This window comes from Mauremys reevesii, linkage group 7 (assembly GCF_016161935.1).
Source record: "Mauremys reevesii isolate NIE-2019 linkage group 7, ASM1616193v1, whole genome shotgun sequence".
Lineage (NCBI taxonomy): Eukaryota > Metazoa > Chordata > Testudines > Geoemydidae > Mauremys > Mauremys reevesii.
In genome coordinates this window covers 48,201,257-48,228,817 of record NC_052629.1, presented here as the reverse complement: position 1 = coordinate 48,228,817, position 27,561 = coordinate 48,201,257, and the positions used below count along the sequence as shown (strand labels likewise).

Below are 27,561 nucleotides of genomic sequence, written 5' to 3'. Positions count from 1 at the left end.
TGAGGCTACTGGAATTCAAAACTGTGGTTCCACAGAGTATAGGTATTTAAAATCTGATATTTTGATTATAGACTGCATAATTTTTCTTTAAGTCACCTTTTATTTATTACACTTGAAAATGTTTCAAGAAAATCATCTGGAATCTTTAGTAAAGGTTATTTTAACAAGTACAAAGCATTTCAAAATAATAATAGCTGCAGTACAGTTGTCCTATTCTATTGCTTTAATATTGCTTCCCTACTTAGTTTTATGTTTCAACTGAGATAAGTTTGAATATAACAGAGTCACTGTTTTTATCTGTGGCATGAAACAGCTACAGAGAAGGTTTCTGGTTGAGGAATGGGAGACCAGAATTTTATGGCCAACTCTACCATAGACTTCCTCTGAGACCTTGTGCTATGACTTCATCTTTCTGTGCCTGTTCTCCATTTGTAGTGAAATGTGCTCTCATATCCCCTCTGTGTTGGGGACTAAGAAAAGGCTGATGTAGACAACCTTAATGCCAGCCCTACCCTGGCTTGAGAGGCCTTCTGCTATGGTTGCCAACTGTCTAATTGCACAAAACCAAATACCATTGCCCTGCCCCCGCCTCACCCCCTCCCCAAGGCCCATCGCTGCCCTGCCCCTTCTCCAAGGCCCCGCACCCCCCTCACTCACTCTCCCCCACCCTCACTCATTTTCACCGGGCTGGGGTAAGGAGTTAAGGTGCTGGAGGGGAGTGCAGGCTCTGGGCTGGGGCCGAGGTGTTCGGAGTGTGGGAGGTGGCTCCAGGCGGGAGTTTGGATGTGGGAGGGGGTGAGGGGTCAGGCTCTGTGAGGGAGTTTGGGTGCAGGGTGCAGGCTCTGGGAGGGAGTTTGGGTGCGGGCTCAGGCAGGAAGTTAGGGTGCAGGAAGGAGGTGGGAGGGAGGTGCTTACCTTGGGCGGCTCCCGAAGGTGACTGCCACATCCCTCTGGCAGCAGCTCCTAGGCAGGGGGGACCAGGGGGTCCCGTGCACTGCCCCTGCCTGCAGGCACCATCCCTGCTGCTCCCATTGCCTGCAGTTTCTGGCCAATGGGAGCTGTGGAGTTTGCACTCAGGGCAGAGGCAGCACACGGAGACCTCCTGCTCCCGCTCCAGGGGCCATAGGGACATGCTGGCCACTTCCGGAGCGGCGCGGAGCCAGCACTGGTAGGAAGCCTGCCTTAACCCTGCTGCACTGCTGGACTGTTTGTGCCTAAAATCTCCTGGTTTGGCTACAGTAGCCTCCGGGAGATAGAGCCTGATTCCAGGAGACTCCCAGTGAAACCGGGAAGGTTGGCAACCCTAACTCCTGCACACGGGATATTCTCAGGTGGCCATTTGCACTCCTTGTAAAACTCTTTACATTTCCAGAATGGTGTAGAGAGCCTTAGAGTAACTGAGAATTGGGCCCCCTTTTTGTCTACAAACTAAGTGGAAATGTTAGTATATTTCCTAAACAGATATACAATAAAAGGATTTAAGTCTAACAGTTTCAGAGTTCCATTGGGAATGTAACAGGTATGCTACATTTTTGCAACGATTAATATTGCTAATCTATTGAAAATACTGAAGTGAATAATACAAGTATTAATATTAAAATCTTAAGACTCTTTCAAACATATGCCCTGCTATCATGATGTATTTTTCAGAGCAATGGCTTCCCAGAACTGCACAAAAACAATGTAACACCATCACCTATCACAATATGGAGATCTAAAATCTTCTATTACTTGAATTAGTCGGCTAATTAGGATCTATCAAAACTGAGTTCCATTTACAATTTCTACAGTCTCATACACGGAACTACACTTTTTTGAAAATAGCCACAAACAAAGTAGTAGTAAAGCAATTTCATTTAGTAGAGCATTTGAGCTGTGCAGCGCAGATTATTACAGAAGACAGGTTATATTCTTTATGGTTAGCAACCACACCACCGGGATAAAAAACAGATCCGCATTTTATCAGGGTTACCAAAAATATGAGGATGTACTTAGTAGTCTGGGAGCCCTTTTTGTCATAGTTTAATGGGATGTCTATTTGGCATAGTCAGCAGGTGGATGATAATTACCATCAGCTGTTTACAGCTGCTTCTTGGGGGAGGGGAGCCTTCAGGGAAGCATGGTGTGCAAAATCAGGTCCAGCCAATTGGATTAATTCCAGCCAGACTAGAAACATGGCATTTAAAAAAAATGTTTAATTTCACCATTTCCCACTCATTTTAAACGTTCAGGCAAAAGGAATAGACTAGAGAAGGAGAGGGGAAGGGGAAAAAAGGGTATATATGTTAACATTTGACCCAACAGTATAATGTAGATAGGGTGACATATGTCTTTTCAAAGGCCTCTCCTGAAAATATTGAACCATTAAGTGTCAGGGAAGTAAACCTTTATGCTGAACCCACAACATGATGATCTACAAAAATGCATCCTGTTTGGCTAAAGTTAGTCTAGGTATTGTTGAGATGCATACAAACAAACTGCTTACTTGAACATATAGCAGAAATGTAATGCCCACCCCAGCAACTCCCTGCTCAAAAACTGCTTATCAGATTTTGCTATAGTGTTGTTTGCCCAAAGATTGGGTGTGAGAAAAAGACATTTCCATCTGACTTCATTAGTTAAATCTCATAACACCATTTTGTCCTGTGAGGTTTAGATTAAATCAAGATGGACGCATATAAATTTTTCTTCTATATAATCAAGGAATAATTACACATATTCTTCTGTCTACTCAGGAGGTAACATGAGCGCTTTGTAGTGGGGTATGTGAGTTGTCACTTTCAGTTTTCTTTTTTAATGGCTTCCAGTTACCTGAAGTTACCTGATGTAAACTAGCATGCAGAATTACATGCCATATTTTGGCAGCTAAGAAATAATGTGACTGCATGCAATGAGAACAGCAAAAGTGTTTCCTGGTGTCCTTGGCTAATGCTCCCAAGTCCCAAGGCTGTGTTATGGGTCACCTGTTTTGGGGCACAGTGCACTTGAGCAAAGACTCGGGATATTTTCAAGTTCATTGGCTGTTTACTTGGGGTTGCACTGTCATGCAGCAAGTTCAACAGGACTTCTGACTTTCTCCATATATTTAATCCTCACTTATAGATAGAAGCCACCAATAAAATAAAATAAAATAGAAGAGAGCCAACCTGTTTGAAAATCCAAGTCCATTCCCAGCTCTCTAGGTGAGCTGTTTTTTAACAATAACCTCCCAGCCAGGGCTTTGGAGCGGAGCCCAGAGCTGGAGCGTGGAGCAGCTCTGGAGCAGTGGAGCTGCAGGTTTTTGCCTGGAGCTGGAGCACAGCTCCAAAGCCCTGCTCCCAGCTTCCAGCCACTGGGATTTAGATATTACCCTTGCCTCACAGAAAGGCAGAAAATTGTACTGAGCCCTTTTTTACCTTGCAAAGTGACCCAAATAACTTCTCTCCCCTGCTACTCCCAAAGGCCCACAGGCCTTTTCTCTTTAACCAGGCAAACAGTATACCATTGAGTATATCCAACATTTACAAACACTAAGCATAATCAAAGTAAAGGCCTACAAACAATTACTGAGTCTCTTGACAATAGAGCAATGAAGAGCTCCTAACAATGTGGTCCAGCCCACAGGTGCCAATCTCAGGAAGAACACACCATGTCTCCGCATTCCACAGTCATAGGCAGCAAACCAACTTCAGATACGTGGGCTTGTTTAGAGAATGAAAAATCTAAGGTAAAATCCCCTTTTTAGCATAGGTTTTCCCATACTACTTCTACTTCTCTCCCATATGACACAGTTCCCCCATCCAGCATACTGCCACAAGCTAGTCTTTATTTCCACTATGCCTCTGGCTCTTGTACATTTGATTGTTGTCCCCCTCTGTGGGTGGAGGCATTCTGCAAACAGTTTTAGAATTACTTTAAGCCATCATACTTCACTATTATTTCAGTTGCACCTATAAGATTCTCTGCACAGAACAGGCATAAATATTTTGTGGCTGATTTAACATGTTTTGCATAAAAAGATGGACCTCCTAGCAATTTTCTCAAGCTGGAAGCAGACTCCATTACATTAACCCCTTCTCCTCATCAGGGAAAACAAGTGAATCTTGCAGCAGCATGTCATTAAGGTCACTAAACGTTGACCAAGATATGTGTGTGTGTTGCACTACTGGTCCAAATGTTTTTTCAATAGAAAATGCATTTCCCACAAAAGCTAAATATCTTGCAGGAAAAATTTAAATGTGCAATTTTAAAAAAAAATTTCTTTTACTTTTCCATTGGGAAATTACAAATTAAATATTTCATCCTGGGTTGAGTCAAACCAAACTGAAATATTGTTTTGCTGAACAGAATTGCAACATTTCATGGCTGGACTATATCTCCCATGGTGCACTGTGGTCTCATTGCTGGTTGAATCACCTAGTGAATCATGAGTGATGTAGTTCTAATGATGTAGTTCACGTGTATTGCATATGGAGGGAAGTGATGCCAAGGATACCTCATGAAGAATGTCCCATCATCAGCCCTATTCTGTTGAAATGGGAGGAGAAAGGGAGCTTTTAGTTTGAACAACTTGGGAGACTGCAGTCAGCACAGTATCACCTGGGTAGAGTCACAGTCTCAGGTAGCTGGGACTCAAACTATTTAAAGTTTTATAGATCGGAATCCACACCACAAACTTCACCTGGAAATCACCTTGTAGCCAGTGCACATCCCAGAACACAGATGCAATGTTCTTTCACCAGGTCAATGTACATACTTCCACATTTTGGTGGAACTACAGTTTCTAAATAATTTGAAGAGGTAGCTCCATACAGAAATCAGCCTCATAGCATCTTTCATTGAAAGATCATTAATAGATCTTTACAAACTTTAATTATTCAGGCCTCAACATTGCTACAAGGTAATCTAGAGTCTAGAAATCTATTTTCATACTGGAAATAAAAGATACCACTTAAAATGGCTATAAATAAAGAAGAAAATTGACTTTTGATTTTCCAGTGTCTTATCAAATGTCAAGAGAATATTAGGTTTAAGACACATATCAAAACATACTGAATTCTAGATGCTTGTGCAGCTGACCACTGGGAATGCAATCACTGTGCTATTGCACAGTTCCCTTATTTTTGGGCTATCTCCCATAAGACTTAAAATACATATTGTTGTGTTCCCCTCTTATACAGACTATTGCATCTCTGCATCTGCATTGAGATTTTGCTACCAGCATCCTGGAAATGGTCTTGCCATACATAGGGTATGTCTACATTGCAATTAAAAAGCAGTGGCTGGCCCATGGGGTGCTGGGTTGTTTAATTGTGGTGTAGACATTTTGTCTCAGGCTGGCAATTAAATAGTCCGAGCTGGCAGGGGCCAGCCACTGGTGTCTAATTCCAGAGTAGACACACCCATAGAGTTAGTAGTTGTGCACAACTAAGTCTTACGGGGGGGGGGGGGGGGGGAGAAGGGGAGATTTATTTAGTTAAAAAATGTATTAAAAGAACAGATTCTGACACCCTTACTCCCTTTCATAGTATTTTAGGTCCTGATCTTACAAGGCAAACTGCAATATCAAATAAAGGTTGAGGGACTGCCTCCTCAAGTCATCACACTGAAGTAAGATACTACTCAAAGTGAGGAAATATTAGCCAAACGCAAGTTATGCTTTAGTCAAGCCCAAGTTACTGAGCTCTATACAGGGGTAACTCAATGAAATGTCATAGTCTGGGTCTGGGATATATAGGAGGCCAGATTAAATGATCTACTGGTCCATTCTGGTCTTAAACTCTATGAGGTATCAAAATCTGTCTGAAAGTGATTGCTAGTAAACATTGGGTCATTTGTCAATCCAGCTTCTAGTTCTGGAGGTGGCGAGGATCCTACCAGAAAACTGAGAAATCATTATTATTTACGAAGGACTGAAAGTGCAAAGCCAACATGTTCACTGTGCTAAGGCTCCCTCTGGTATTATTGGTACTTTTAGTATGCTCATTTCTGTTTGCTTTTTACTTATTTACAGTATTTGTTATTAAAAATATGGTCTTTATCATTTTGAGAGCAGGGTTTTGTTTTTCACTCCATCTTTAACAGTAGCTGTTGTGAAGGGAAACCATGAGCAGGTTCTCATTGGGCTGGAGTAGGATACATTCCGGCTTGAGTTACCAAGAGAAAGCTGCTGACCATGTCTAACATTTGTTGGGAGTTGGAGAAGAAGAGGGAGAATGACCTAATTTCAATGGATGAATGTATGTTACTTTCATCTGAAATCCCTTCTAACTAAGCCAGTCTTGCAGCAGCATGAGGAAATTTGTGAAAACAAATTCAGCAGTTGTGCGTGTTTTGATGGTGAGGGTATTCCTATTGTGGTAAAAGGCACTTTTCTTAACAATAGGCCAAAACCTTAGAAGAGCTGAAGGTCTACAGCTCCATTCACTTAATTGGAAATTACCGGTGCTCATGTTTTGTCCCCATGTTAACTTATGAATTTCCTTCCAGTAAGCATGTGACACAGCTTTGGTCAGGATGGAGGGAGCTTTCTTCCAATAATTTGCAATCATTGAATTATGCAGGCCAGTTAACCGCCATGCTTGGACAACAGGAAATATACCATCCATAAGAATTCTGTGGTTTTTCTGATAAAAACAGGATAGCCTGAGACCAACTGCAATCTTCTGTCCTTCTGCTAACTATCCTTCAAAGAGCTCCTTCTGTGATCCAAACCATAAGTGTAACAAAAAAAAACAAAACAAAACAAAAGGAAGATTTTCATTCCTAATATATGCCTGCTTGAGTAGGGAAAGACAGATGTTTTGAATATGATTGCATCATGGGGAAATGTTTTGCCAAGAGCCAAAAAATCCCATAAGACTTTTCCCTGTTGAACAACTCAATCACGGTCTTTCTACACTGGTCATGTCTCTATAGCTCATATGATAAAGTGGCGAAAATATTATGCTCTCATGAACATGACCCTATTGGCTGCCAGAACTTTATTCTATATAACTGTGATCCATTGCTCACAAATAAATAAATTGCTTTCGGACTCCAGGAGACTCTCCCTCCTGGTTGCAGCTTAATTATACATTTCTTCTGCAATTGCATCTGGATCTATCCTTAATCGCACCCCTGACATCTGGATCACAGCCCTCTGTTGCCTTAGATGATAAATAAATTATCATAAATTTACATACCTTCGTGTCAGTGCTACCTGAATCTATAAAGTCAAAGACTAAAACATCTCATAACATTCATTTACAACTAAGCAAACTGAAGAGAATTTTGAAAGAAACATTCCTGCAGCCTTTCAGATTCAGTGTCTCAATTCCAAAAATCCTGTCAAAATGATAATTTGACAAAAATGAATCGTCCAAGTGCATACAGAAATCCCCTTCCTTCCTAGGCCACACTGGCAAATAAGTGTCTAAAGTGCTGACTTGGGATATCTCATGTCAACATCAGTTGCACTGGCAAACCATTACCCATTTGGTCCATTTTTGACATCCTCAGCATAATACTGATAGTGTGTATTCGCAGATATCACTGAAAATTCTGTACTTTCCAGTTAGACTTGAGAACTAGATGGACTCTAAAATGCCATAGTTGGTAAATACAAGAAAATTTCAAAACTTGTTACAAAGGTTACTTAATGTTCCTTTTATCATCTTCAGCAGGTTGGAAATCATTGTTTTGCTGTTCTACCTAACACTGCAAACTCTTGCCTGGCTACAGTGCATTCTTTTCAGGTTCCCCTGTTGTTGAGGTTTTAGAAAGCTGCCCTTTTAAAACAGACTGAAAACCTAGTGAGTCACAAGAGTTATGAGTATTCTGACCCTTTGTCTAATAAAAAGCTTGAATGACAGGTTCTCTCAAAAATGTAAACACAGGTTGGAAATTAAAATTAAAAACAGTTGCTGTTCTTTCTGCTCTGCGTCCCAAGGGAAGATTTTCAAATGTATAAATGGCAGTCAGACACCTAACTCTCACTGAAAGTCACTGCCTATCACTGGGAATTTGGCACCTCACCTCCATTTCTGCCTTTGAAAATCTCCCTCTAGGCCAGTGGTTTTCAAACTGTGGGTCGCGACGCAGTACTGGGTTGTGGAATGTCAGGCACTGGGTCATGGTGGCTGTCGTCAGCACCGCCGACTGGGCCGTTAAAAGTCCCATCGGTGGTGCTGTCTGGCTAAGGCAAGCTGGTCCCTACCCGTTCTGATACCGTGCAGCACCTGGAAGCAGCCAGCAGCAGGTCTGGCTCCTAGGCGGGGGGGCCACAGGGCTCCGCATGCTGCCCCCACCCTGAGCACTGACTCCGCACTCCCATTGGCCGCTTCCAGCCCTCACCCCTGCACCCCAACCCTCTGCCTCAGCCCTGAGCCCTCCCACACCCCAAACCCCTCATCCCCAGCTCTGCTGGGACGCGGGCATCAACAATTTTCTTCAACTGGGTCCCCAGAAAAAAAAAGTTTGAAAACCACCGCTCTAAGCTAATATCTCTGTGTTATTTACATGTGACAATGGATATTAGGAAACTATCATCAAATAATTAGTTATTTAACTGGAGTTATGACAAAAAACATATAAATGTGCGCCTGACAACACAATGAAGAGTGTTCACAGTGGTTGGCACCTGAGTTCAGCTGGAAATAACTCTGCATTTGCTTGCATACAGATAGCACTGAAGCAGAGAATAGTTTGTTGTGTTAGTTATGAAAGTGTGGGAAAATGTCTGCAGCTGTGAACATTGTGTTGTGCTAGGAACAGCTAAAATAATTCCTAATTTCAGAACACTACAAAGTTGATGCATTTCTGAACAACATTCAGTGTACAACTTGCTGTATCTACATTACCACTAAATGAGAAAAGTTATTTTTTGTGGAAGGAGAAATCACAGTAGTACAGAGATGATTTGTAGTGCAAACTTACGTAACCATCCTTTCAGAGATCTTTGTGTGAAGAGGCAAGGTTCAGTAGTGAGATAATTCAGGGCTAATTCACATTGCACAATGCCATTGACATCAGTTGGATTACTCAAGGAATAAGGTGGTATTATTAAATGTAAGTGTGGCAGAACTGAGCCTTTTATTATGTATTGAGTCAAGGAAAATAGAGTATCATCAATTAAAATTAGCTGATACAGAAGGAAGACCATAGATTTGAGCTTCATATTCCTATGTTCGCAACATGGCATTTCTGAAGTTCATTCTAAACTCCAGGAAGGGTATTCTCTTGATACAACAGTCTTGACTCTGTCATGATTTTTATGTATAGCTAAAATATTTCCATCATTCACTCCTCAGTATAAAATAAATCACTTGCTTTCATTACTGTTACAGCAGTCACAAAGAGATAGAGGCAAAAAGGGTCTGCTTAGAAGTGTTTCTTTTGAGGTTTATATTCACCACAAGATAGCAACGCTCTCTAATCTGTTAAACACCAGGGGATGGTACTGATATATTCCCTGCAGTCTCTCTCAGAGAAACTGACTACCTGATGAGCTGTAATAATACAACAGAGATAATTTCAGTGCAGCCCAAGATCAAACTTCAAGTTATATTCCATCATTTCAGTGTCAAAGTCCCATTCTACAGATCACAGAATCTAGACATGAATTTGATCATCTCCCTGCCAGCGTTCCCTATTCTATGTATCTCATTTCAGAAACAAGAATTAGAGTCTATTTTCGGGGGGGCGGGGTGTCTCAAAGTTTGTGTCAGCAAAACCCCTGGATGGATTTTTTTCCCCATGTAATTCATAACACTAGGTACAAACATTCCAACTGAATGGGGAAGATGTATAACAAATATTAGCAAGAATCCATAGTATGTTTTAAACAGACACATTTTTATTCATTCAGAATCAGAACTTTCAAACAAATATGTAAACTTCTTCCAGATCAGTCTGAATTAAGTGGTAATAAGTATAGTGAACTGAATGTAAATGCAAGCATAATATACATCTGAATTTCCTAACCATATTGCAGTAAGCAAACTATACAAGAGTTTACAATACAGGAGATCATGAAGCCACGGTAGCAACTCTAGTGTTAAAGCTAAAAACAAAGGGGAGTCCTTGTGACACTTTAGAGACTAACAAATTTATTTGGGCATAAGCTTTCATCGGTTATAACCCACTTCATCAGATGCATAGAGTAATACAGTAAGCACTTATAAATATACAGCACATGAAAAGATGGGAGTTGCCTGACCAAGTGGCAGGTCAGTGCTAACGAGGCCAATTCAGTTAGGGTGGATGTGGCCCATTCCCAACAGTTGACAAGAAGGTGTGAGTATCAACAGAGGGAAAACTATTTTTTGTAGTGACCCAGCCACTCCCAGTCTTTATTCAGGCTTAATTTGATGGTGTCAAGTTTGCAAATTAATTCCAGTTCTGCAGTTTCTCATTGAAGTCTGTTTTTGACTAGCCATCACCTACTGCCCCCAACTAAAACCTCTCCAGCGCATCATGAGGGATCTACAACCTAACTGGAAGGACGATCCCTCACTCTCACAGATCTTGGGAGACAGACCAGTCCTCGCTTACAGACAGCCCCCCAACCTGAAGCAAATACTCACCAGCAACTACACACCACACAACAGAAACACTAATCAGCCCCTGCAAGAAACCCTGGTGCCAACTCTGTCCGCATATCTATTCAAGGGACACCATCATAGGCCTAACCACATCAGCAACACCATCAAGGGCTCATTCACCTGCACATCTACCAATGTGATATATGCCATCACATGCCAGCAATGCCCCTCTGCCATGTACATTGGCCAAACCGGACAGTCTCTACGCCAAAGAATAAATGGACACAAATCAGACCTCAAGAACTGTAACATTCAAAAACCAGTAGGAGAGCACTTCAATCTCCCTGGACACGCAACAACAGACTTAAAAGTGGCAATTCTTCAACAAAAAACTTCAAAAAAGACTTCAACGAGAAACTGCAGAACTAGAAATAATTTGCAAACTTGACACCATCAAATTAGGCCTGAATAAAGACTGTTGATACTCACCCCTGCTTGTCAACTGCTGGGATGGGCCACATCCATCCTAACTGAATTGACCTTGTTAGCACTGACCCCCCATTTGGTAAGGCAACTCCCATCTTTTCATGTGCTGTATATTTATACCTGCTTACTGTATTTTCCACTCCATGCATCTGATGCAGTGGGTTATAGCCCACAAGAGCTTATGCCCAAATAAATTTGCTAGTCTCTAAGGTGCCACAAAGCACGTCTCATTGTTTTTACTGATACAGACTAACCTCTGAAAAGTGTTAAAGCTGTTTCTAACTTTCCATTATATGCCTGATTTTGACTCCATTAACTGAACTCTAACTTCATCAATACAAATAATTCTGCTTGAAAATACTTGTGTGTGGTCTTCTATCAGAACAGAATTGCTTAAGATCATTTGAAGGGTAATTGGAGAAAGCATTAATGAGATAGGAGTCTGAAAAAGAAATAGAGGCACTTAGGTTTTTCTGGTTTTTGTTTTTTGTTTTGTTTTGGTAGGAGTTTCTTTATATTTTCTGGACTATCATGTCTCAAAAACAGCTTAGGCCAAATAATAACAAATAAGGCTGATGAAAAGTGCTATATCGGAGAAATACACTATTATTATTATCATCCAATTTATGTCCACAAAAGATTGATGATGTTGAGGATTTGAGAGACACTTGTATGTTTAATTTTAAAGCTACTGGCTACATTAAAAAAAATCTTTGATCATACAGCAGAGGAACCTTACAGAATTTATATACTCCATGGGGATCTCAGGGGGAATTTACAAACCCTGCCATGGGCAGGAATCTCCACCTGACCTGGGACTCCTGCATACCTCAGCAAAGAGAGCCTCTATTCTGGGTATAAACCTGCTCAGTTTATATGAGAGAGATTGATGCTGGGGAAGCCATGGAGCTTATTCACTCCTCAGGACTAGAGAAAGATGCCAAGGCTATGAAAACTGTGGATCTGATCTGCTCACCAGGCAGAGGAAGCACTACCGGGTCATGTGGCCTCCTGGGGCAGCCAGCAGCTCTGTAGTGTCAATTCGGAGGGTGAGGGGAGGGGGATGAAATTCTGTGCAGAACATTAATTCTAGGCAAATTCTGCATTGTGAAGTGGTGCAGAATTCCCACAGGAGTAGAAAAAGGAGGAAAACAATAAAAGCTAATTTTTGCCACTGAAGTGAACATCACTGAATGTAAACAACGATATGTTGAGCAAGGAGGTGCATTTTCACATAGTCACTTTGCAGTACAGAACTAAATTAAAACTTTCCTGGCTTTCAAAGGTTGCTATACGACCACAACAATTTAGAATGGGGTTTTTACAAGACCCTTAGGAAGTCCCTTAGGAGGCTCTTTTGAAAATCTCAGTCTCAATTTTGTTTCCGTAAGTGTTTGCAAATTTAACTCCACCTTAATCAGGTTTCTTATCTGGAGATTCAACACTGATTTGACGTATTTCATTCTTACCTGGAAAATACAAGACTGCAATTCTGAATACTAGAATGAAACGTATCAAGCAATATATCCTCATCATTGGTTTTTAAGAGAATAAAAATTACTTTTAATGATCAATGTCATCAAATTAAACTAAATAGTGCAACTTCTTTACTTATGTTTTAGCATTAGTTTAGTGGAAAACTAATTTTTTGTTTAATAGTTTGATTGAAGATCAAGTTATTCTACATTTCCAGTAGTGAGCTGTGAATAGCTGACAATGTTACCTATCATCCATATTTTTAGTAATTACCCTTAGCATTTGATGATGTGTATAGGACGAGTCAGCAGTAAAGTAACAATAATCAAAAACATCACTTCTGAATAGCAAATCTAGAAGCTATGGACTAGATCCTATTTTTTTAGTACAACCAAAACATCCATTGCAGCCTATGGGAGATTCGGATGAGTAGGGAATGAGAATCAGAACCTACAATGAATAACATTTCTAGAAGCAGAATTAAGAAAAAAAAATTACTATACCCTTTCTGCACAGATCTTTTCCATAGTTCAGTCCATCTCAGTTAACTAGGTCTTCTGTTTAAACTATCATACCACATACGAACAGAAAGACTAGTTTCTACTCAGCTGCTAACAAAACATTGGCTAACAGCAGTAAATGCCATTCTATTGTGACAATGATCATGCACAGTATGCAGTGGGTCAGCACACTTCCAAAGCCTAGTCACCTACACACATTGCACACAATGTAGCAGGATTGCACCAACTTCTAAAGTATCCATGCTTAGATAGGCTGCTTGCAATGATTCATTGTACTATGAAAAAAGAAACAAGATGGTCTAAACGTACTCTCTTTGTAATTATCAAACCTCACAATAACATTTCATATGTTGTTTTTTTTGTTTTTTTTTTGCTTTTGAAATCTTATGCCTATTTTGGTAATTGCATTCTGCATTACTGTGTATATTACATACATATTTGTAGTAATGTGGGAACATAAACATGCCAGACATTTTCATCAGTAATTCACATAGAAGTATGTTGCTAACATTTAAACCCTGTGTTGCAGTTCCTCTGCATAAATAGTATTAATGCAGCAGAAGTGAAGTATTATAGTTTCATACACTTTTTTTCACTTTTAAAATTTGTATTCTATTAGGATTTGTCTTCACACAAGCAAATGTAAAGCAAGAGTGTCCATATGTAGGAGGGCAATTAGAAACAGTTTTTAAAAAGCAGTTAAGATTATAAATTTGTTTACAGAAGTAAGTTTCCTTCACAAAGGACACTTAAAAGTTGTATATTCTGTTTCTATACTTGAGCTAAATGAGCATGGATTTTAATTTTTTACTTTATAAAACAAATGCTGGAAAATTAGTTCCTAAGCATTTCTTGACTTGTCAGTGCATCTGTCTTCTTGGGAACTCTTAACTTTCCTTCAAAACTTAAGATCATTTAAATAAATGCTGGGAATCTGATTGCTGTTATTCCAAGTAAATTAAATGAATTTCCCATATTATAACATAAGAATAAGCAAAATGGAAACAAAGGGAGGTGAGCAATTAACAGGCAGCAGTTTCATTCCAGAATGAAGAGGTTTACTAGTACCTAAAAACAATATTAGACCATACAGTATTAAAATGGATGAACAAGGTTTTGACTTTATTATTTTTTCAAAATAAATTCCTTATAAACAGATTTATATTAATGTGTTTAAAAAGGCAGGACGGTAAACAAACTTTCAACCTTATTACATATCTGACATTAAAAATATTAGTTTACTATTGCATCATAAACAGATAAAATATCTTAATCTAACCAGCACTCTTCCTATAAGAAACTGCTTTAACAAAACAAAGTTCTTATTAATCTACTTTGTATTTATTGTTTGCACTGAAGGTTGAGTACACATTTCATCAATAAAAGGAACAAACAGAAAACCAAAAAATCACCATCATTTCTATGAAGATGATTTTTCCTAGGGCATGTTGCTCTGATATTGATCAGGATTAAAAAAACAAGAAAGTACACATTTAAAAGAGCTCAATACAATATTTTTTTCAGTGTGTGAAATTTTTGCTAATATACTGGTGATTGCTGAGTTATAAATTGTTGGAAGTGCTCCCTGTTAAATATTGTTGACATTCAAGAGATATATTACTCTTGATTCTACCAGGGCTACCTGAAGGTTAGTCAGACATTCCTTACTATTTGTATGGGATGCCAAATTTTGCTGTAATCTCTTACATTAAAATAGTAGCATGAAATACAATATTTTAAAAAAATCTCGGTATTGTACTAAGTAATTTATAGACTAGGGATCTGATCCTGCAAACAGAACTACTGAGGTCAATGGGACAATTCATGTGAGTAAGGGTTATTTGTGTGGGTATAGGTTTGCAGGATGAAGTCGTACATCATTAACAGCCTCTCTTTCTAAATTGTACAGTCAAAATACAATTCAGTCAAAAAGCGGTAGTAATAAATACAATTTGGAAAAAATAGAAGCTGGAGTTTGTTTCTTTTAGTTGTACAAATTGCTTGAAGAAAAACATCAAATAATAAAATGATGGCATGTTAGAAGTAAATATATCCAGGTTATTTTAGGCCTATGGTACAGCATGAAACAGTACAAAACTCCTTCTGGAATTGTACTAAGCATCCTCTTCAGAATGTGCTGAGTAGGATATTCTTATAAAATAGAGAAAACACAAATTTCTGGATATCATTTGAATACCACATCAGTCTATAGTAAAAAATAAATAAATGTAGACACAAGATACAACAAATAAAACTAAATGTATTTCCTCATCTGTACTTTTTTTATTTCATATAGTTAAAGATTTTAATTACTATTATAATAAATTAGATAATCAGATTTTACTTTCATTTCAGAGTCTGCAATGGCTTACTTGTTCTGTGAAACATTCTCCCTCTTCCACTGCCATTTTCTGTGGTCAGATATGAAACCTGATGACTCAATTAGTTAACACTTGGAACTCTGCATCACAGCTAAAAATAGCTTCCAGCAGGAAGTACAGATCTGTTTTTATTAAAGAACTAAGCATGGTCACTTGTTTGACTTCCCTTAACTATATTAACTGTAGAAGACAAGTGATTGTCAGTGTTGTAAGACTATTAGACTTGCAACAGCCCGTGTCCCAGGATTCCTGGCTGGCTTACCATATTTGTAGGCTCCAATCATTCCCTGTATATGTAATCAGGATGTCTAGAATACCAAAAATAGCTGTAGAATCAGCTGGTAAAAGCACTACAGTTGCTTGGAATCACTCCTGAAACAAGCTTTTGTCATTTTGCTTATCAGCTCTTTCCTCTGTAATGCAGACTACTTTGAACTATTTCTAAAGGCAACAATAACATCATTTTGCACTCTGTGTGTTTTGAATACTGCACATGCCTGCTTCCTATTCGTGGTAATTTTATATTTATTCTACTTTTGATGACTAATTATAAGAGATGTATGATGTTTGTTCTAAGGGTTGTTTTCCTGAACTAAAAGGCTATTTGGTATATACTTCAGCTTCTATATTACAGATATTAAAAGTTGCAACAAAGCAAAATTGCTTTAGAGAGCTTTAGTTAAAACTCTCAGAGTAAAATTCAGACTGGCCAATAGCAGAGATCACTTCCCATGCCATGGGAAGCCATCTAAAATGTCAGGAGTTTTGTGTGTGCTCTCCTGCATTTAATGATCTCGGGGGAGAGGTGGTCCCTTCACGCTCTGATGAAGAAAGATTTTAAATCTGGGTTAGATTTAGAACTGTTCACTCTGTTCTGTTCATCTCCACTATATTGCTCCTTCATCTGATCTCACAAATAAGAGCTGCTGATTGACATGCCAGGCTACAATCTGGCACCTGTGCAAGACAAGAGAAACAGGATCAAAGGGGGAAAGAAAGGGGTAATACTTTTGTCATAAAGATACAGATAATGTCTCCGCTTGCCAAATAAGGAAACCATGGGGCTTAAGGGAATAATTGCAATTTTGTATGCAAAATGAGAGGCAGTGTGGTCAGTGGATAGAGCACTGGATGAGGAATCAGGAGAGCTAACTCTGCTACTATCCTGCTGTGTGACTTTGGGCAAGTCACTATCTCTGTGTCTGTCCACCCTCCTACCCTTTTGTCTATCTTCTTTATCTAGACTGAAAGCTTGTAGGACAGGTATTATCTCTATTACATTTGGACCATGCCTAGCACAATGGTAACCCTCCCCCCCACCCCCAGGTGCTACCATAATAAAAATAAAACCTATAATTACATTGTCAACTTAAGCAGCAAATTTCCAGTCCAAAAACATCAGTTAATAAATACAGTGGGCCAGAACCTTAGCAGATGTAAATGAAAATAACCCCATTGACATCAGGTGTGTGCAGCAATATAATGGACATATTTTACACACACACCAAGACCCCAAGTCTGCAACCTACCGCTGCCAGCAGAAGTCTTGGTGATCTGCATGTGTACAAGGGTCTGTCCAGGTGAAATCAGTTGTAGGAATATGGCCAAGTCTGATTAAATGCAGTTATCTTGGTGAGCCCATATATCATAAGACAGGTTTCAGTACTTTGCCTCTAGGCTACTGTGGCAAATCAGTTTTTTTAAGTGGCCTTAGTGGTACATGCTATCTTTGCAGTGTTCGATATCTCTATATCAGTTCTAATGCAATTTTGAAAAATCTGGTGTTAATGAATATTTTCATGAAAAGGACATTTTTTTTAGGAAAGAAATTGCCATTTAAAAATGGTAACAAGAATCTTCAAACCTTATGTTACAGCAAGGTGGCAGGTATTTCAAATGTTTTGAAGGCACTTGGGTTTTCCTCATTGTTGAGATGTATTATCTCACAGCAAACCATGACCCCTTGTAATGTAATTCATTGCAATTCAGCAAGATGCTTACACATGCCGCACTCTAAGCATGTGAGTAGTCCCACTGAATATGGTGGGACAGTACTGCACATGTGCTTAGAGTTTGGCATGAGGACCTTGTTCATTGAGGCAGGCTTTAAAAGGCACAAAGATAAATGAAAAGGGAGATTTTCAAAGACACAAATGGGAGTTGGGTCCCTAAATCTCTTTTCTGCCTTTGAAAATCTGTTTATAGGCATGGAGGGATTAGATTTTTATTGGTAAATGTCAGTCAGGGGTGGCTCTGGGTATTTTGCCACCCCAAGCACGGCAGGCAGGCTGCCTTTGGTGGCTTGCCTGCAGGAGGCCCTCAGTCCCGCAAATTCGGCGGTAGCCTGCGGGAAGTCCGCCGAAGCCGCGGGACCAGCGGACCCTCCGCAGGCAAGCCGCCAAAGGCAAACTGCCTGCCGCCCTCGCAGCAACCGGCAGAGTGCCCCCCATGGCTTGCCACCCCAGGCACGCGCTTGGTGTGCTGGTGCCTGGAGCCGCCCCTGCTGTCAGTAAACATATACACTATACACACACACAAACTGATGAAAAAATATTTCCATTCATAGATAAGCAAAGTAAGAAAAATGCTGTTTGAAAACTTGTTAGAATTTGAGTTAAGGATACTTACTTTGTATATTTTGACATATATTGGCAATTCCTGTTTTCACACTTATAAAACTAACTTTTTGAATTTGTCTGACCTCCCTTTATTGTCCGACCCTTCCCAATAATTTCCCACAACTGTGAAAATGTAAATGGAAAAAAATAGAAAAAAGCTTAAAATAAATATTGGTATTATCAGTTGAAATGATAAAAAGATAAAAATTGAATTCTGCCAAGCTTAAATATTTACATTCTTCAATAGCATGGGATAAAGAGAGATTCTGGATGCTGTCACCAATCAACAGATATGAAAATAAAATGTTACAATTTCATGAAATTGGCAGATATTATGCAGACAGAGGATTCTGTTAAACTGAATTGTAGAACTGTCCCTTTATATTATAATTGCCCTGCTCCCAAGCCAGATGGAGGTCTGATGGTTACTGGCTTAGAAACAAAACAGCACATGGCAGAGTTCAGCAGAAAGAAAAACATTTTGCCAAGAGACACAAACAGTTTAAATATCTGCTGAAGATATAGGAAAGGCAACCTGAAACATTTTAAACCATAAGATATGTGGGTATGATTAGCTACTCAGCTGCCAATACAGGCAATTTTCATCCTTCTGGAAACTGTTGTTAATGGCATTCAAAACTATCCTGAAATGCAAAGACTGTGCTGAATTCCACTAAGGTAAATGATAAAGCACTTTGTCATACATCGGATATCATTTTCTTAGAACTAAAAGCTGGTAATCTGCATCAATAGAGATTTCCTGCAAATATCTTAAATCTGTAATCACCTGGATAATGCAGGCCCATGGCTTTGAGTTTTATAGGAAACAGAGAAGAATCTTAACCATCAAAGGCCAGATTCAATGCTCACTGAAATCAGTGGAAAGATTTGCTTTAACTTCAATCAGGCCCTTAAAGTATACCTCCTAATTATAAAACACCAGAAATCATTGGCATCCAAAATAAGCAGGAGTTTGCATGTGTTTGTGAACAAGCTATTTGTTTTAATACTGGCAAGGCTAATTGTAATGCAAATATTATGTAAGTTTTATACAATATCCTCTAATGCTGCCAACATAATTCTCTTGCCATTAGAAAACACCCACAGAATTAGAATTCACTTGGAATAATAAAATTGAAAATGTATTACAAAGTTAAGAGTGGGAAAAAGAAAAAATCCTCCATAAAATATATTTTATGTCAAGGTCGTCAATCAAACTTTATCAAATGAAGAAAAACTCGTCTCATATGCCATCTTCTGAAAGGTCAGCTTTAAGCTCCTCTGAAGCCTATTGTTCTTGGGAAGTTAACATCTACAAAGCTCATAAGTGTATTTTTCTTGACTTTAATTAACATATTACCATTCCAAATAACCCAAAACTTTGCAGAGTAAAAGGATCTGCAACGTATGCTCTGATTTTTTAAAACTCTGGTCTTAACAAATTTTCAGTGAACAAAAATGAAGTAAGTCTGTGGCCTCAGCCTGAATGCCTCTCCTGTACCTGGGCCCAGACCTGAAACTCTGAAGCACTATTTCCACCTTTAAAGTCTAATCCAGGGGTAGGCAACCTATGGCACGTGTGCCGAAGGCGGCATATGAGCTGATTTTCAGTGGCACTCACACTGCCCGGGTCCTGGCCACCAATCCGGGGGGCTCTGCATTTTAATTTAATTTTAAATTAAGCTTCTTAAACATTTTAAAAACCTTATTTACTTTACATACAATAAGAGTTTAGTTATATATTATAGACTTATAGAAAGAGACCTTCTAAAAACGTTTAAATGTATTACTGGCACGTGAAACCTTAAATCAGAGTGAATAAATGAAGACTTGGCACACCACTTCTGAAAGGTTGCCGAACCCTGGTCTAATCTAAGATTATTTAATTATTAGCATTGAGAAGTCCTAGAATACTTCCAAATCCCATACCTCTCAACCTGCCAAGGTATAAACATGGAATGTAATCCGTGACCAAGATCCAAAATGAGGGAGACACATGCTTGTGCATACACACACACACCAAATTATTCATGCAGAAACTTAAAACACTGTGGGATTCATTCCTTCCGGGTAAGTAACGCTTTCTGTTATCTCTGTTTCATGATTTTTTTTATGATGTAAATAATTTTCAACAGTAAAAGTGAGGGGACGTCAAGTTTGTGTGGAATGTAGGTAAGTTTGGGACTAAAATAACTGAGATCTCTCAAAATGAGGGGTATTTGAAAGATATGTCCAGCACATCACATGCCCAAAGTTTCTGAACTCTCATGTACACTGCAAACCCAAAGTTTTAAAAACCTTGTATTAGGTCCTTAAATTTTCAGATTTATCTGCCTAATTCTATTCTCTTTAACAAATAACCTTGAAACTCCCACAGACTTCAAGAGGGCCAGGATTTTGCTATTCACTATTTGTAAGTTTTCATGACTAAATTCAATTCATCCCTCAGTTTTCCAATGGTCTTGAAGCAAAAGCATGAAATTGTCTTTCTTTCTCTCTTGGTAGTGGCCTCCCTGGCTCCACTCACGTGGCACGAAAGGGAACAGTGACTAGTAGATAAGCCAAACTCTTTAGCTTCCGGTCCAAAAATGACTTGTACATTACTGGAGGTACTGCCCAATGGGATTCCTTTAATGGGAATTTGTCAATCTTCCCCTTCTCTGTATATTAATTCATTACTCTTAGAGTACACCAGTCAGTTGGAATCTAGAATATTGTGATTTTGAAAAGCTGGTGCCATAGGGTCATAGTTAGAAATCCCACAATTAGCTGATGGGTTGAAATGATGCTCAGTGCTATTACATTGTTAATGGTGTCTCTACCGCTCTTCGTTTCTTCAAACACTTGAGGAGAGAACTAAAGAGCATCAAGGTTTAAATACATCATCAAATGGCTAACAAAAAAGCAACATCAATTATCCCTTGCAGATTAATAAAAGTCAAAATAAACATTGAACATACACACCAGAGTGACTTGGTAAGACTATCACAATGACAAGATGGAATGAGTATCTGAATAACCAGCTTGAAAGTGAGAGACTACTGAAATGCTTGGATTTTTAAATGCTCCTTTCATTCAAAACAATGATCAGTGTACTCCCCAGAAGATAACCTATTCATCAGATTATAAAGACCATCACCACAATAAACCTTTCAGGAAGAGGCACAAAATCTTCAGTCTGGGAGAACCTTTTACAAAATCAGCATTACTAACTGAGAACCCTCCACATGATCAAAATGTGGGCAAACTTACCTCATCCTTGAAAAAGCAGCATAATCAAAAGCCAATTAGGATGGAAAAAAAACCTAAAGCCAAAGACTCTGGACAACTCTAAACTATGTAAAATCATATGCCTTGTATGAACTTACATGGAGCTAGACTGAAAAAGATGGAGAGAGAAGAAGACCATAGCTGGAAAGAAACTGGAGATATGATACTATAATCATAAAAACATAAGAATGGCCATACTGGGTCAGACCTATGGTCCATCTAGCCTTGTATCCTTCAGACAGTGGCCAGTGCCAGATGCATCGGAGGGAGTGAACAGAACAGGCAATTTATCAAATTATCCATTCCCTCTCATTCAATCCCTAGCTTCTAGCAACACCAAGAGCATGGAGTTGCATCCTGGACCATCTTGGCTAACAGCCATTGATAGACCGATCCATCATGAAATTATCTAATTCTTTTTTTAAACCAATTATATTTTCAGCCTTCACAACATCCCCTGGCAATAAGTTCCACAGGTTGACTGTGTGCTGTGTGAAGTAGTACTTCCTTTTGTTGCTTCATGCTGCCTGTTAATTTCAATGGGTGATCCCTGGTTCGAGTGTTATGTGAAAGGGTAAATAACACTTACTTATTCACTTTCTCCCCACCATTCATGATTTTATAGACTTGTATCATATACCCCCTTAGAAGTCTCTTTTCCAAGATAAACAGTCCCAGTCTTTTAAAGCTCTCTCATATGCAAGTCATTCCATAGCCCTAATCATTTCTGTTGCCCTTCTCTGTAATTTTTCAAATTCTAATATACCTTTCTTGAGATGGGGCAACCAGAACCAGGTGTGGGAGTACCATGGATTTATATAGTAGCATTGTGATGTTTACTGCCTGATTCTGTCCGTTCCCTAATAGCTCTAAACATTGTTAGCTTTTTTGACTGCTGCTGCACATTGAATGGATGTTTTCAGACAACTATCCACAATGAATCCAAGATCTCTTTCTTGAGCGACAGCTAATTTAGACCTCTCTTATTTTGTATGTATAGTCAGGATTCAGTTTTCCAATGTGCATTACTTTGCATTTATCAACACTGAATTTCATCTGCCATTGTGTTGCTCAGCCACTCAGTTTTGTGAGATCCCTTTGTAACTTGGACTTAGCTACCTTGAGTAATTTTGTATCATCTGCAAACTTTGCCATCTCACTATTTACTCATTTTTCCAGTACAGCTCCTTGTGGGACCCTATTTACCTCTCTCAACTGGGCAAGCTGACCCTTTTACCTACCGTTTGTTTCCTATCTTTTAACCAGTTACTGATCCGTAAGTGGATCTTCCTTCCCTCTTATCCCATGACTTCTTACTTTGCATAAGAGCCTTTGGTGAGGCATCTAGTCAAAGGCTTTTTGAAAGCCCAAGTACACGATATCCACGGAATCATGCATGTCCACATGTTTGTTGACACCCTCAAAAAGATTGGTGAGGCATGATTTTCCTTTACCAAAAAAAAAAAAGAGCTAAAAATAGTAATTATATATGTAAGCTTTGGAGATATCTAACAATCACTGCTATGATCTATAGATTTTTGGGGTTTGAACAGTGATGGTCATTGTGAAATTAGTGAAGTTGACAGGTTTTTTTTTATATATATATACCATATTATATATGTCTGAATTCAGAAATATATTCTGAGTCTTCTCAAGGATGTATCCTGTAATTAGTTAAAGGTTTCAAAATAATGCTACCTACAGTGCATTGTCCATTTTTATCAGGCATCCACCTGATAGAAAGAAACAGTTTTTCCAGGTCTGCATCCTATTTCTGACATACATGTTGGGATTGCCAGGAGCAAGGAGTTAATTTCAAGATTCCTGTTGACTATGACAAAATGTTTCACACAAAAGCTGCAGTGGGCCAAGCACCAGTGACTAACTCTGATGAAAAAAACACTCCAAACTTGCAGGTTCATTGATATTCATCTTTTAGGCTTACATTGAACAGACAGTTGCTCTACCAAGCAACGAAGCTACCAGATGATTTCCAAATGCTCAGACATGGGTCTGACACAAGGCCCATTGGTAGCTCACTACTCAGTGTTAGCAACTCCTATCAGGCCTGACAAACTCACTATACCCAACACATTGCTATTATAGTATTTATCTATAAAGAGGGTCTTATAAGTGAAGACTAGGACTATAACAGGGTTTAACAGAGAACTGGATAAATTCATGGAGGTTAAGTCCATTAATGGCTATACCCGGATGGGTAAGGAATGGTGTCCCTAGCCTGTTTGTCAGAGGGTGGAGATGGATATCAGGAGAGAGATCACTTGATTATTGCCTGTTAGGTTCACTCCCTCTGGGATACCTGGCATTGGCCACTGTTGGCAGACAGGATGCTGGGCTGGATAGACCCTTGATCTGACCCAGTATGGCCATTCTTATGTTCGTATGTTCTTAAGTATTAAATAAATACTTATATCGTACTGGTTATCAGAAACACTGTGAGATGTATGTACGGGTGTCATGCAAGACGTTGTATGTATGCACTAAAAATATGTCTAAACTATATAACCAGGCAGAGTTGCTAAACAAGTTTTTCCCAGGCAAAGAAATGTATATTTACTTGTCTACCTAGATCTCTGATGTAAATTAAGCAGGATAAACAAAATACAATGGGAGCTCCATTTGCATGCAAGTCAACAGGAAAAGCCACATTGACCTGGAGATGTGAGGTCAGCATGGGAAGTGACACAAAGCTCCAAGCTTGTCTCAGTGGGTCCCACACTTCCTGGTGGATTACACTAGCCTCAGAAGCTCACTGTCACCCTCCACATAGCCCTTCTCTCTCTAGAGGCAAGGGTCACAGCCTACTGAGCCATTTTCAACATAAGCCAGCAAGGGAGGTGAGGAGAAGCTATCCTCCCTTGCATAGTCTCTGTTGTCTCCCAGTCTCAGTGATTAGTTGGGGAGGGGAGTGGGGAGCTCAGGCCCACCCTCTACTCTGGACTCCAGCCCACGGATCCTGATAGTAGCAGCTCTTGGTAGCTGACTTTTTGGAAACAGGACGAGTACGATTCCCTGGGCCACTTCCCCACAGCTGCCACCACTTCCTCAATATCTACATCACCCTTATCTCAGGGCCTCCTTCCTTGTGCCTGATAGAGTTTGTACTGCTCCGTTTCTCCAGCAGCATGGCTTCCTTCTATAGCTTCTGACACATGCACCCTCACCTGACTAACTGGGAGGCTTTTAACTAGTTTCAGCAAGCCCCTGATTGGCTTCGGGTGTCCCAAACAACCAAGCTGTCTTCCCTGCTTTCAGGAAGGATCTTAATTGTCCCCAGGTGTCTTAATTGACCTGGAGAAACTACCATTTGCTTACCCTGGTAACATTGATTTGTTTAGCCTAGGGCTAATATATCTGTCTCCCACTACTTTCCTATAGCCATCTGGCCTTGCCCCATCACAGAAGACACTGGAATCTGGACCCCAAGGGTTCATCTTGACTCTAAAAACAAAGATAGTAAGTTCTGGGGAAATATAAGGGAAGCAAAAAGACATTTTGGTTATCCATTTCACTGAGGAAGAGTGAAGAGAGTGATTTATGAAAAATCTGGATCCTGATTTGACTGAAAATCAGCAAACTCTGCAAAAGGACTATGAAGGTGAGAAAACTGCTTTTAGCCAAAGGACTGTAGCTCGCAAAAGTTATGTTTAGTGTCTTAAAAGCATGTTATACATTTGTTTTATTTGTAACCACTATATTTACTGAATATCACTTAAATCACTATCTTTGTTAATAAATTTCTCTTTGTTTATTCAAAATGTAAATTCTTAGTTGAATTAAACAAGCTGGTGTGTTCGCTGTCTCTTTAGAGATAACCAGCTTGGTAATTTCTGAGAGTGCCCAGAGATAGGGGCTGGATACACCAGGGGAATGCTCTTCCAGGGTGCTCAGGAATTGGGGTGCACTAAGTGCTATCTGCAAGGGAAAGAATGAGCTGGCCGAGGCCTGAGAAATTTGTCAGAGGTGGCTAACAGACTAGGGTGAGAGAGAGCAGTCACTCAGTTTAGCACCAACAAATCCCCCTCCAACCGAGGTGGGGGGCAGGAACAAGGTGACCAGAAGGTCTGGGAACCCCAAGAAAGTGTCATAATGGGCTCCAGTGGAACATAGAAGACGACTCAGGTGATGTGGTAAGTTGCCAACAGCAATACAGCAAGAGAATTGGTTTCCAAGATACTTGTGTGTTAGATTTCATCAAAACACTTTGATAGAAGGACACATCCAGTATTAAACAATACAATTGCAACTTTTGGCGTTTCAGTTTGATCTACACACAATTACCTTGCAGTCAACCTCTCCTTCTGTAACAAGGAGCATCTTTATGAACAACCTGAGTGAAAACGAGTACATAGGCTTCATTAAGTGCAAAGCAGCAGGAAGACTGATTAGGTGTATCATCATTTTCACTTAGTCCAGTGTGGGATGCACATCGTATTCGGAAGCAATTACACTCTCCCAGGCTGGATTTGGAATAAGCTTCTGCACCTTGTCACAAGTCCCAACCTGATTTGGCACAAGAGGAGTGCATCACTAAGGTTATGATCAGTGAAACTCAAAGGTTCCAAAATTTTGTATTCAAACGAGAACAGCAAAGAAATTTTTTTTTAAATCAGAAAGTGTTTTTATGACTTCCATCCTCGGCAGCACTTCAACAGCTAAACTTATATTCATGACAGCAGAACCAGTAGTGAATGCTACAGTTAAGATTGCAAAATTACATTCAGCATAACCTCCTGTTTCCAGTCATAACTATCTGAAAAATGTCACGTTCCAGCTGAAGCTTTCTAGGCTTTATGCAACTAACTTTTGGGGGGCAACTTGAGTGATCATGATATATTTATATTTTAAGTAATTATATTATAGTTCCTTACTAATTTGTCTTTATGGAAGATGTGGGACATTATTTGATAAAATAACAACAGAACTTCTGAATTAGCTATGATTAACCCATTAAGTGTCCTGCCCTGAATGACTAATAAATTCAATGAAGCAGTCATATGACCTTATGATGTACACTGTATGCCATGATGCTGAACCATGCATGAACTATAATTAACCCTTTAATCACCCCTAGAAATACAGATTACATCCATCAAAGTATTAATTATACAACCCGAAGGATCTATGCTATATGTCCTGCCACTACAGCACATCGTTAGGGAGAAAAAGGGCTGTGTTAAATGGCAATGGCTGTGGGCATGCTAGGATGGCACTCAAGCAATTAATTAGACATTTCAAAAACTGAAAATAATGATGCATAATTAATTGTTATAATTCTATAGTTAAGACACAATAATAAAAAAGATCAATATAAATAGAATAGTAGGGCAATAGGACCATTACAAGTAAGGATTGGACTAGCTTACTATTTAACAGCTGAGTTTTCTAAGTGCTCTAAAATCTACATACTCAGATTTCTTGAAAACTATAGTGTGTAATAGAGATTTAGTGTGTAGTTAGTGGTCCCAGTTTGAGGTCATTTGAGCAATGGGTCTTGAGATAACACCCCTTAAAAATATAGAAATGATAAAATATTAATGCCATAGATTTTTTTTTGCACATACCTGGGCTCAAACTATGGCTCTGATTCTCCCCAAATAGACACCATCTGGTCAGCACTGATCTCCGCTATAGAGTCTGGTCCCCACTGCCTCTTTGTGGCAAAATTTTAGAAGTTATTCAGAGAAAAAAAAATGGATCTATAATGTGGGTCAGGCCAAGTTGCCAAGCCAGAAAAGGTCATTTGAACATGTGCAGTAGGAGTTGGGTACTGGTGCAAGCCAGAATGTTTGCAGACAGCCTGATGTCAGAGTAACTGGGTGCTTGAGGTGACATGTTGAGACCACTGAATCCAAGCAACACTTCTGGAAAGTGAATTTGAGTCCTGTCCTTTGTAGCATATTAGTTGTTCTCAGCCTTCTGGAGATTTTGTCCTGAGAGCAAAGTATCTGGTTTAAGAATTGATATTTCAAAATGCTCAAAAACCCACAAGCAGACTCAGATTTTACTTTAGATATAATGTAAAGAAAAATAACATTAATTGAATAGAGGAAAGATTAAAAACTAGCTAGCAGCAGCATAAAGTTAAAGTACACATGCCACATGGTCCTAACCAGTATCCTGAACAATGAAACTGAGTGTGATATAAGGAAAAGAAAAGGAAGTAGCTGCAATTTGTCATCAGTTTCATCATGACCAAAGGGAGCATCTGGAAGTGCACCTCTAAAAGACAGCCCTACTCTAAGAACTGGCATAAGATTGATGTTGACTAATGTGGTGCCAATAT

At 39.4% G+C, this 27,561-nt stretch overlaps 1 protein-coding gene across 1 annotated transcript in view; it reads right to left on the bottom strand.

Moving 5' to 3' along the window:
• ANK3 (ankyrin 3) overlaps positions 1–27,561 on the bottom strand; it is a 554,530-nt gene that overhangs the window by 222,475 nt on the left and 304,494 nt on the right. The gene's annotated exons all lie outside the window — the stretch shown is intronic.